At 42.6% G+C, this 12,976-nt stretch overlaps 1 protein-coding gene and 2 non-coding genes across 6 annotated transcripts in view; 2 read left to right on the top strand and 1 right to left on the bottom strand.

Annotated features, from left to right (window-relative positions):
* The window catches only part of LOC126299499 (dedicator of cytokinesis protein 3), a 951,484-nt gene that overhangs the window by 430,303 nt on the left and 508,205 nt on the right, over nucleotides 1-12,976 (top strand). The window lies entirely within an intron of this gene.
* On the bottom strand, nucleotides 1,659-1,730 carry Trnat-agu (transfer RNA threonine (anticodon AGU)). The gene has a single exon. It is a non-coding gene; the product is annotated as a tRNA-Thr (tRNA).
* On the top strand, nucleotides 2,157-2,228 carry Trnat-agu (transfer RNA threonine (anticodon AGU)). Its single transcript has one exon. It is a non-coding gene; the product is annotated as a tRNA-Thr (tRNA).

The following is a 12,976-nucleotide window of genomic DNA, read 5'->3' on the forward strand; positions in this document are numbered from 1 at the left end:
GTGATGACACGTTTGTAAACGAATACAAAAATGTCCAGACTTTCATCTTTTCTGATGTTTTGTCCTGGTGTTAATTCGTGATGACACGTTTGTAAACGAATACAAAAATGTCCAGAGTTTCTTCCTTATTACTTCAGCAATTCCGGAATTTATTCTCTGCTTTCTCTTGCTGATCTGTTATCTGCCGTGGAGTGTCTTGAAGAAGTGGAACAATGTATCTGCGCCCCTTACTAAAAAGTTTGTTTGACCTGTGCAGAAATATCTGTTTTTCTCGTACTCTGATTGGCATGTTAAATTCGGCACAACCGAGGCCATTGTTTCAATGCCAGCGAAAATTATGATGAGGCTGGCGACCCTCTCAATGAATGCAGACTCTACCACTAGAATCGAATGGGTGCTGTAAGCAGAAGACAGACTTCTCGGTCGTTAGTAGGAGTCATTACAGCTAATAAATCATCTGCCCTCGAGATCTGTGTTGAGTATCTGTGTTGAGTGCAGTCCTTCTTTGCTGACACCTGCAGTGACTTCGTTTGTAACTGTAATGTTGCTGTCATATGGAATGAACTCAGACATGTTTCTTTAGCAATCGATTAACAGCCCCAGACATGTCGACACCACGTTTTACGTCGACGATTTTTCTTGGCGTATGACTTATTTCTTCTTTCAACTCAATAATGTCTCCTCCTTCTTCGCTCTGGTTCTTTATCACATCTATTTCTATGAATCATAAACTGAGTTGTTTCACAAATGCCATAGATCTATGCATTCTTTCCTCTTCTCACATACATTTCGGCCAGAAGTGGACCACAAGCAACAAACTTCTATCCTACAGAAAAAAATCTTCTCAGTTTTCAAGCCATATCAGTTCCTATAAAATTCTCGCTCTTTCGATGGTCATCTCTGCCATGGTCGTCAGGAGTAAAACTAGTGACTGACTGCTGGGGGTGGTTTTTACTTCTTTATTGTTATTTCACCCCACACGCCCCATATAGGGGGAGGGGGGCTGTCATAGGTATAATACTGCACTCTTCAGCGAATAGTGCTCATAAAAAGATAACAAATGTGATAGAAAAATAAAAATGTGAGGACTGTTTGTATTTTAAGGTAAAAAGATTAATGACCGACAGCTAAAAGGGCGAAGAATATTTACAGTTAAAAATCACAGTTATGATGAGGTGAAGTTCGTCTGTGATGCAAAAACAAGGAAAAAAAACTGGAGCACTGCACATGCACTTAAAATCTGAAGGACCTGCACTAGTTGAAAAAGCATTCTGGGAGGAGAGGATATGTTGCATAGAGGTTCTGTCGGGGGTAAGTGGCGAAACTACGGAGATGATAGGTACGAAGTGAAGCGGGTAGTGAGAATACAGAATTGGGAAGGACGGAGGTTGAGGAGTAGTAATGGTGTGTGGGGAAGGTAGTTGCACAAGAAGAAAAGTTCCGGGGATGGCACAGTTTTCCATTTATATAGCCACGATTGGTGCCAAAGACCGCAATAGTAGTTATATAAGCGGAAAACAGCGCCAGCTCCGGCAGTCAGTGGTTTTACCCTTGACGAGGACACATTTCTGTCATACACTCTCCCAGAAAAATTGGATGATTTACTCAAAAGAAAGAGATCAAATATGATCGAAGCAGACTAAATCAATTAAGAGTTGTGCCGCGGCCGGGACTCGAACCCGGGTCTTCTTGCTTACTAGGCAGATATGCTACCACTACACCACCGAGGCACTATGGCAGACATAGCTGCACGAACTACCTAGGTCGAGTTCCCTCCCCAACACAAACTTTAATTCATTTTCCCTTAATACCGTCACTATTGCCAGGGCTCGCCGGTATTGGCGAGCTACACAGCATTGGACGTAGCGGGACGTCTGCTGTACCATATGGTGATCTTCTCAGATCTTATAATTAAATGTGTCCTTTGAGACTCCCGTCTCGTTATTATCTCACGATAATGATCAAATATGATCGAAGCAGACTAAATCAATTAAGATTTGTGCCGCGGCCGGGACTCGAACCCGGGTCTTCTTGCTTACTAGGCAGATATGCTACCTGCCCTGGCAATAGTGACGGTATTAAGGGAAAATGAATTAAAGTTTGTGTTGGGGAGGGAACTCGACCTAGGTAGTTCGTGCAGCTATGTCTCCCATAGTGCCTCGGTGGTGTAGTGGTAGCATATCTGCCTAGTAAGCGAGAAGACCCGGGTTCGAGTCCCGGCCGCGGCACAAATCTTAATTGATTTAGTCTGCTTCGATCATATTTGATCATTATCGTGAGATAATAACGAGACGGGAGTCTCAAAGGACACATTTAATTACAAAAGAAAGAGCTTCACAAATAGAGCAAGTCAGTAACGGGTTGCACCACCTCTGGCAATTGTGCAAGCAGTTATTCGCCTTGATATTGAGTGACAGAGTTTCTGGATGTCCTCCTGAGGGATATCGTGCCAGAATGTGTCCGACTAGCGCGTTAGATCGTCAAACCTCCGAGCTAGTTGTAGGGCGCTGCGCGTAATCCTCCAAACGTTTTCAATTGAGATGGTATCAGGCGACCTTGCTGGCCAAGATAGGGTTTGGCAAGCACGAAGGCTAGCAGTAGAAACTCTAGCTGTGTACGGTCGGGCATTATCTTGCTGGAATCTAAGCTCAGACTGGCTTGAGGTGATGGGCAACAAAATGGAACATAGAATATCTTTGACTGTTCTGTAGGGCTGCCACGGATGACAACCAAAGGGGTCCTGTTATGAAAATAAATGGCACCCCAGACAATCACTCCTGGTTGTCAGGCCATATGGAGGGTGACAATCAGGTTGGTATCCCACAACTGTACGGCCATCTCCCGAAATGCCTGTGCTAATCATCAAGGCTCAATTTAAAGCTGGACTCATCGCTGAAGACAATTCTACTCCAGTGAACGAGATTCCGGACCTAGGGCGTGTCTGGAGACGCCCCAGGTAGCGGTGGGATACCGACCTGAGTGTCGTTCGCCATAAGGCCAGACCACCCAATAATAATGGTCTGGCATGGCATTTCTCTTCGTAGCAACTTCACAGAACAACGGCACCTCGACGATATTCTATGCCCCGTTATGCTGCCCATCATGGCAAACCATCTTGGGTTTACATTTCGGCACTGTAATGCCCAACCGCACACGGCGAGAGTCTCTACTGCTTGTCCTTATGTTTTCCAAACCCTACCTTGACCAACAAGGTGCGCGGATCTCTCCTCACTTGAGAAAATGTGGAGCATTATGGGCAGGACCCTCAACCAACTCGGGATTCTGGCCACATCACGCGCAAATTGGATAGAATTTGGCACGATATCTCTCAAGAGGACATCCAACAATTTTATCAATCAATGCCAAGTCGAATGACTCTTTGCATGAGGGCCAGAGATGGACCAACGCGTTATTGACTTGCTCAATTTGTGAAGCACTTTGTGGTGAATGAATGATTCAGTTTTTCTGAAAAGTAATCTTTTTTGTGTATGTATGTCACATCTATCGATTTACGTCCCATTCGGGTAACTCCTTCGCGGTGTTTTTTATGTCCAGTGTATCATAACGCACAAGCGTAACAAAACTACCGCACTTCTTTAAGAAGAAGTCTGCACTGATCAACTTAAGTAGGAGTGTTTTCGAGTAGATCTATGAATTTTCCGTTGATTATCGTGGTTTTTTTATGCAAAATGTCATGTGAAGAACTATTTAGACTTACGTTTACTCTCTTTCCCACTCTCTCTCCCTCTCTCCCTCTTCCCCCCCCCCCCCTCTCTCTCTCTCTCTCTCTCTCTCTCTCTCTCTCTCTCTCTATCTATCTATCTATCTATCATCTCTCCCCCCTTTTTTTAAAGACTCAAGTTCGCAAATAACATCATTTATAACCTACATATTTATACCTAGTACCTCAAAACATCTGCCTTTACGTGTTTTATTGCAAATTGTAAACAAATATTGGGATACGACATTACGGCGTTGGCATTTACATTACTAACTGAGTTCATGTAAAGGGTGAAGCTCGTGTAACGATGTTTGTATTAACAGTTTGATGCCAGGTTATCGTTGTGCACTTTGCTCCAAGAATAAGACGAAGTGGATTGGCTTGGGTTAGAAGGATACGATAAAACTTAGATTCTGGCAGTTTTCCTGATACAAGTCGGGCTGTGTCTCCTGATAATTTGCTTATTCGTACAAATTTCAGCAGATTTCTTAGGCTGACCCGAAGTAATTGAGACAGAGAAACGGAGCCAGACATTGACAAGTATTGAATGTTGATTACCTAAAAGCTTGAGGCAACTCTCTCTTCATCTGCTGAGACACTGAAATAATTCTTCCAGACTAATACTAACTTCATTGAGAGGATCAGCGTTAGTTATTCAGAGATTGCACTTCCAATTATTTGATCGTTGACACCAGAGCATGTTGCATGGATCCTTGCTGTGACTCTTTTATATTTGTTTCTGAGACTGACTTCTATTGGTACTCGGCACACAGAATACCAATATTTCTCGTTAGCAGCAAGTGTAAGGCATCAGGAGTTAGCCAAAGGTGATGTATATTATGCACGCTAGAATCTCCGTTGTTTTTTAGACTTTCGTGGTAGCTCGCAGAACAGTGAAACTCAGGAAAAATCCGAATCCGCTACTAATATAAGTTTGAATTGTCTTTCGAAAAGAATAAAAAAATGTGGGCAGAAAATCTTAATTTTTTAATTTCAACCAACAAAGCGACGCCACTTGGAGTTTTATTATCTCATACAAAGAACGAGATGAGAAATGCAAAGGCTTTTCCTGTTCACCATGTGTTCAACTGAAAGTATGAGTAGCTATAAGCTGTATATGTGATTTGTATTCCCCAGCATCGTCTCTAATGGAGGCGGATAAAAGACTCACTTTCTTGGGTGATATTCTGATCCTAGAATGTGAATTTTATATAACTTAACAATATTTGTCTCAAAATAATTTATCAAAGAACCGCATTCACAACCGCTGTAGGAAAAAATGATGTTACGCACAAGTGTTGTCTTACACACAGTACCCCAGGTTTTGACTGTTGTCAGTTTCCCAGCACGCGACCATTAAGCTTCTCCGGTTGTCCTTGGACAAAAACTCGAATTTTAAGACTTTATCATACAAACTTTTGTTATGAATGCAAATAACCAGTAGCTGAACAATGCTAAGCTATTGTTCATTTACGTACACGGGCATCTTCAAGACGTCTCGGTTAGCCCTCAGTGCTAAAGCGAGCAGCCGCCAACCAAAGGCTGGTTATTCAAGGCACGCCGTGGGTGTAGACGTGGAGTTTAATATGTATGTCATGTCCTGTGCCATAGGGGCGCGTCATTGTAAGTGCGTCGCGTTGTCTAAAGACAGAATAGACCGTCGACTCTGCAACGAACAAGAGGTAAATTATTAAAAAAAACACAGTAAAAATAAGTTCTTCCACGAGGATTTATAGAAAAATTCGTTAACGTAAAACAATATTTATATAGTGATAAGTAGTAGTGTCTGTGAAAGCGTACACAAATTCAAAAAAATAATTTAGACTTCCGTTCGAAGCAGCGACGCAGTAAATAGTGTATGCGTGCAATAATATCTACACTCTTTGAAAAGTTTTACGAAACAGCTGCTAAAAATTCCCGTGTGTAGGCTTCCTGAGTGTTAGTCCTGATGTATCTTACCTTTTTCTGTAGTACTCAAATGGCTTCAAACCACGCTTTTGAGAGCTTTCTTTAAGATCACAATTTTCGCTTGCCTGTGTATACTCTTTTGCGTGAATTTTTTATGAGCAACATCTAAGACAACATATGTACTTGACGTGCGTTCCTATTCGCATTTTTCATTATCTCGTTGTCGCTTACATTTGTGTGTGCATTAATTGTATGTGACCAGTAATTCATCATTACTGAGACTTCAGATACGCGTTAAATATTTGAAAAGAAAATTACGGAACAGTCTTGGCAGCTTTTATTTATTATGCTGATTTTCTTTTGCGAATCGAAAGTATTGAGTGTACCACAAAATAAAGTTAACTCGACTTTATAATCAAGGTGCTTCATTTCCTGCTACAAGAGATGCATCGTTCTCTGTTTCAGTTATGATTTCCCTGTTTATTTCCTCGATTCAGCCAATATATTTGTATCCACTCTTCATGCAAATCTTGGATGTAACTTGTCCCTTAATTTTGTGAATACTGTTGCTTTTCCATTCGTATGTAAAATAAGGTGAAGCTTTTGTCGCTTAGTCTTCTCATTCTGTTAACATCTAAACTATGTGCGTCGTTCTTTATTTCTATTCGCTTTTTTACTGTTACAGGTTCTGCTGCTTTTGTTTTTCGCCAAACATAGCTTTTTCAGTTTGTAAATGTTTTCTTTGTCTAGTCCAAGAATATTGAGGCGGCCTCTAGAGATAGCGAGAGAATAATCGCCGTCGTAATTGTTATCTGTCCATCGAAGAATACTCTTCAATATCCTATAGTTCCTTGTTTACTTGTTGCGCCACACCCACATCGTTTTATCACCTTACTTAATGCATTGCGCCGCCGACTCTTCTTGCTTGTATAGCTGATTTTTCAATTTCTTATACAAATTTGATTCCTTATGGAATGAGTTTGCTCAGCGACTGCGTTTATTAAAATTGAGATATGCACAGCAATCAGTCGCTAATAATCAGTTTATCGCAGATTTTGCTAGATTTCAGTCACTGTGTCGCTATCGACAGTGCGATAAGATGCAAATCAAATCATCATTATCGCTTGCCTACACAAATAGCACCCACTAGACTATACATGTCAATTTTTCAGTTCACACTCTGTGAACTGAATTGCTGACATGGGTAGTCTAGTAGTGGCTGTTTGTACAGGCAAGTCATAATGATGATTTGTCTTGCATCTTGCCTCACTGATGGCAGGCACACAGTTGTTGAACTCTAACTAGATCTGCAATAAGCAGATTATTAGTGACAGATTGCTGTACATTCCTTAATTTTAATTTCTTAGACTTTAAATATTTGTTCTGTCGTTCGCTGCTACTTATTTTTGCAGTTTTATCAGTATGTCATCTCAGATTTCATATGTCTGTCGTTAGAATTATCCACTCGATTGTTGGTTTCTTTTTGCAGTTTTCCTCTTTGTTTAGCGATTCTGTCAGTTTTCGACATCCTCTCATATATTAAGTAATCTAAAATAAATGTGCCACAATGGCGTAATTAGTTTGGCTGGTATATAATGTTACAGACTTTTTGCCTCCGTCACAAAGACTTTTACGCTCGTATGACACGAATATAACACTAACATTAATTTGCAACGTACACTTCTGGGCACTCTACAATTGCCCGTTAAAGGCGCGGCTAATTTATCAATTATATAGTTGAAGTCGGTTCCTTGATCCATATTTGAAGAGCAACTTTGTTTTTCAAGGAGTTTCCTCGAAAGTTCTAGCAAGAGGTATGCAAAATGGTGGGCGTTAAGATACAGGAATTGAAATCGATACCGAATAATCTTAAAAACAAGTTTTATGGTGACTGTTTTTATCATGTCAACGGAATGCGAGCGGACATTAACATGCGACAGCCATAACCGCCTTTAGTGGCAGTAAAGCTCGACAGCGAGTGTCATATTTCTGAGAATCAGTTGGCAACAGCCTGTCACGCCACTAGCGCATTACCTACCATAGATGGGCAGCAGTTTTTTTGCAGTGTGCTCTTTTCTTTTGAGATTTTCTGATTTCTCACTGTTCTTCATGTCGGAGAAGTGGCCATTTCCGGCCACCGGAAACCGTGAATTAGCGCAGAGTTGAGAAGAGGATCCGTATTTGGGCTGATCAGGTTTAAAAAATTCGGGTCAGTCATTGTCACGATGTTCTCCCGGAATCGCTTTGGGATAATACCAAGTTAGTATTTTGAGAAAAGTGATGATCAATCCTTTCCTGTATTTGCCGAACTGTGTTACTCCGCTGTTTGTGACACCTTCCATGTCTACAGGGCGTTAAACACTCTCTCATCCTGCTTCTCATCGCGAGAAACAGAGACAGGTCGATTCACGCCCACAAGCTAACAAAGCAACTCAACTATGCAGACGTGAATTTTTGTCGTTATCGTTAAAACGCGCTGTGTCGATACAGTTTGTTTTTAAAGGCTGTTCCTGAATCTCACTTGTGGATCGGCAGATAACCGCTCATCGTTCGTCATGCAGTTCTTCGTGCTGAATTATGTTCGACTTTCTGGCGTAAAATATGTAAGCATCTTCTCTCGGTGGTGAACAGTTTCTCTTAGCGTAACGAATCATTTACGTCAAAGCACCAGTTTTAGAAACGGGGAAGTAAACAATGAAATATTTTCCCCAGATGCCGTTTAAATAGCAGTGTGATGTAGAAACCGTGTTTTGCTCGCCCATCATGAAGTAAGTCGTGTATTTATTGAATTTAGGCGAAACTAATCACATGCAGCATAAGTAACATAATTATTTTCTCTACTTGCAAGCTCGTAGAAAGATAATTAATCTTCATATCGTCTTAACTGGGTTTTTGTTGACAGCTGCTGCACATTACTCCTCTTGAAATTCACAAAACCAAATATTGCTCTACGCTTCTCCTCGACTGAAAGGAAGTGTACGAACATATTTTTTAATAACGCGGATTGTGTTGTAACATAACTTAAGATGTACATATAGGGAAATGTATTACGGTACAAACAATCGGTTGTTAACAATACGCAACAGGAGTTTGTTGGTGATCGAGTTGTATGCGTCTTAGCAATAATGAATACATCACGGCTGCACCACTGTCGACGTACACCGTACGTTGTTAAAGGGAGTGCAACCGTCTAAACTATCGCATCAAGGTTCAGTACGGAGACAATACTTACGTGAAGGAGACTACATGAATTGTTGGACAAAATGTGGTGGCTTCTGTACGACATAGAAAGGGGATAAGGGGATGGTATTTGTTATTCACCGGCAGTTGCTATTGTTCATCACTGCCTTACCAAGTGGTTTGTTGCGCCGTGACCCATCTAGTCGTGTCGGCACTGTAGTTCAACGTGTTCGGTGAGAGGGTTAGCTGCCCTCTGTAATAAAGAAAACTGAGTGAATGGATCAACGCTGAACTTGAGCGGGCTTCGTGGGACGTCGGCCCCGAACAAATGCAACAAACAGTAATAAATAATAAAAAGAAGCAATTGCTGAAATTCGCTATATTGGACGGCGACCCCTCTCCCCATCATTTGTCTGCGACTTCGGCTCTAGCAGCGGCAAACGGAAAATCTAAGTATTGAAGATACAGTCTTACCACGGTGTGTAAAAGGCCCTGTACCTGCACTGCCTCGGAGGTAAAGAATCCCATGCGTTCACCTGTTCTTGGTTCTTGCCCATCCTGCCCTTGTGTGTCATGGCGGCGACTAGATCTAGGTACAAGTCATCTGACACGCCGAACTATTCCATTTCTCGCTCCTAAGTAGCGACAATCTCCAATTCAATTGCTCATGTGTATGTAGTAACACAATGTGGTTAGATAAAATTTAAGTCACATTTCTCCACTCTACAGTCAACTGTTACACTTTTCGGCTTGAACCCTTTCACAACCATTAGAACGTAGGTGTACCATGACAGTTTAGCAAACAACTGCTGTGAATTTACTGCATGCTCTTGGTATGTATCAATGTCCCACTGGTGAACGAAGATATCTAATGGTTTGCAAACTTTTTATGATTATGGCCTGCACCTGCAGGCTGTGCTCTCTTCAAATTTCATCTTTAATGCTACAGGAATTGAACAAAAATATGGAAACATCAAAAACACAACACATTACCATGTCTAATACGGTGTAGGAAACCCGTTGGCATTCAAAGCAGTTTCCAGTCGTCTCGGACTGGACAATGCAGACCCTTTCTCGTTTTCATGGGAATCTTATAACATTCTTCCTGCAACACAATGACAAGTTCAGGTAACTATGGTTGGGGTGGATAGCGATTACGCACTCTTCTCTCCAAATTAGACCACAAAGACCCTATAACATTGAGATCTGATTACTATGGTGGCCAGGGGAGGTACGAGAATTAATCGTCGTGCTCACAAAACCAGTCCTGGACGATGCAAGCTATGTGAACAGGAGCCCTGTCCTCTTCGGACAAAGCATCAGCACAGGTGAACAATCCTTGTACCATGGGTGGACATGATCAGCCAAAATGGTCACATAATTCTTGGCAGTAATGCGTCCCTGCAGAGAAACCGAGGGACCCAATGAACACCACGATTCGCCTGTCCAAATCATCACCGAAACCCCGCCATGTTTCACTCCTGGAACCTAAACTCGCCTAGAAGTTGGAAACAAGAGACAAGACTCATACGACCAAATGAATTTCTTCCATTGGTCCATAGTCCAGGTTTTATGCCTTCGACACCGTGTTTTCCTGTTTCGGCATTTTCATCAGTGATGAGTGGATTTTTAATTCCTGCTCGCCCTGCAACTCCCTGATTATGGAGCTCCTTTCGTGTTTTTTTGGTGCTGACAGAGTTCACGAGTCCAACATTCAGTTCTGCAGTGACTTTTGCAGCTCTTGTCCTCTTATTTTTAGTCACATTTCTCTTAAGCGGTCGTCGGCCGCGGTGGCCGAGCGGTTCTAGGCGCTTCAGTCCGGAACCGCGCGACTGCTACAGTCGCAGGTTCGAATCCTGCCTCGGGCATGGATGTGCGTGATGTCCTTAGGTTAGTTAGGTTTAAGTAGTTCTCAGTTCTAGGGGACTGATGACCTCAGATGTTAAGTCCCATAGTGCTCAGAGCAATCTGAACCATTTTGAACTCTTCAGCTATCGTCTGTGTCGATCATTCAGTACACACTTTCGCGGTTTTATGTCTTGGCAGATGATGATTTTTCGCTTTCCATGTATGCGGTATAAATCTTAGATACGGTGTCTCTTGAAACACCAAACTTTTCGGCCACCTTAGTTACGAAGCAGCCATAGTAAGGGCATACATAGTTTCCCCATGTTCGAATTCATTTAGCTCCGACATAACGCAATCACAACAATGTTCTTACCACGACCGACACTTGCAACGTAAGGAAGACTTCGTACTGGTACCGTTCATAGTCAAATACGACAGAGCAACCTGCATCTGCATTATGGTCAAGTATGCATTTCTCGCTTATTTTTGTCCACCTCCCCTGTGCTCCGCTACGAATAGCACTGACGGAAAAAAAATAGTAGCCACAAAAAGCAGTTGTGCGACATAAATGAAAGCTGGTAGGTGTGTTTCGCGCCAGTCACGTAGGAATGGCTCTAACAGTACCACTATGAAGATACGAGGGTCACTCCAAAAGAAATGCACACTCTTTTTTTTTAATCCATCTTTTATTCTACATATTTGAAAGTTTTACAGTGTGTAGATACATCCTTTAGGAACAATATTTTCATTTCTTCAAATAGTTTCCATCCTTCTCAACTGCCTTACGCCATTTTGGAACCAGCTCCTGTACACCCGCACGGTAAAATTCTGGACCAACCTGTTGAAGCCACTGTTTGGCAACTTGCACAAGGGAGTCATCATCTTCAAACCTTGTTCCACGAAGAGGGTCTTTCAGTTCCCCAAAGAGATGATAGTCACATGGAGCCAGGTCAGGACTGTAAGACGGGTGTTTCTGTTTTGTCCATCCGAGTTTTGTGATCGCTTCCATGGTGTTTTGACTGACATGTGGCCGTGAATTGTCGGACAACAGCAAAACATCCTGCTTTTGCCGATGTGGTCGAACACGACTCAGTCGAGCTTGAAGTTTCTTCAGTGTCGTCACATGCGCATCAGAATTTATGGTGGTTCCACTTGGCATGGTGTCCACAAGCAATAGTCCTTCGGAATCGAAAAACACCGTAGCCATAACATTTCCAGTAGAAGGTACTGTTCCAAAAGTTCGCTGCATATCGTTTTTCTTGTTTCTTTGTGAGCCACTGCCAACATCCTGGGAACCCACGTGGCACAAACCTTTTTTAACGCTAACACTTTCAGTATTCTGCAAACACTTCCTTCCCTATCCCAACGTAGAGTGACAATTCGTTCACTGTGATGTGTCTGTCAGCAATTACCAATTCGTTAACTCTCTGCACATTGTCTGGAGTGTGTGCGGTACGAGGACTGCCGCTGCGAGGACAATCCTCAATATTGCCGTGCCCGCTTTCATCACGTAACCTGCTTGCCCACCGACTAACTGTACTGCGATCGACAGCAGCATCTCCATACACCTTTTTCAACCTCTTGTGGATGTTTCCCACTGTCTCGTTTTCACAGCACAGGAGTTTTATGACAGCACGTTGCTTCTGACGAACGTCAAGTGTAGCAGCCATCTTGAAGACATGCTGTGACGGCGCCACTCACAGGGACAGGTTGAAGTAAGTTTGAAAACAAGCGGGAAGGATGTATCTACTCACTGTAAAACTTTCACACATGCAGAATGAAACCTGTATTTAAAAAAAAATAGTGTGCATTTCTTTTGGAGTGACCCTGGTACAAATCAGGTTTGCTTTAACGCTGAAACGGCCGGGAGCGAAAGTTACATTTGAGAATGGATGTGTTAAGCTGATGTTAGTTAACAAAGCATTTAAGGCCGGCCGGAGTGGCCGTGCGGTTCTAGGCGCTACAGTCTGGAACCGAGCGACCGCTACGGTCGCAGGTTCGAATCCTGCCTCGGGCATGGATGTGTGTGATGTCCCTAGGTTAGTTACGTTTAATTAGTTCTAAGTTCTAGGCGAATGATGACCTCAGAAGTTCAGTCGCATAGTGCTCAGAGCCATTTGAACCAAAGCATTTAAGGCGACAAAGACGCCATTATCAACACCTCACTGAGTTTGAATGGGGTCGTATAATAGGGTTACGAAAGCCTTGCAGGAATGTAGCCACTGTACATGACTGCTGGCAGCGGTAGTCACGAGAAAGAACAATCGCAAAAAGAACGAGCTTCGGACACCCACGGGGCACTATCATTTTCGATGTGTG

The sequence above is a fragment of the Schistocerca gregaria genome, chromosome X (genome assembly GCF_023897955.1).
Source record: "Schistocerca gregaria isolate iqSchGreg1 chromosome X, iqSchGreg1.2, whole genome shotgun sequence".
Lineage (NCBI taxonomy): Eukaryota > Metazoa > Arthropoda > Insecta > Orthoptera > Acrididae > Schistocerca > Schistocerca gregaria.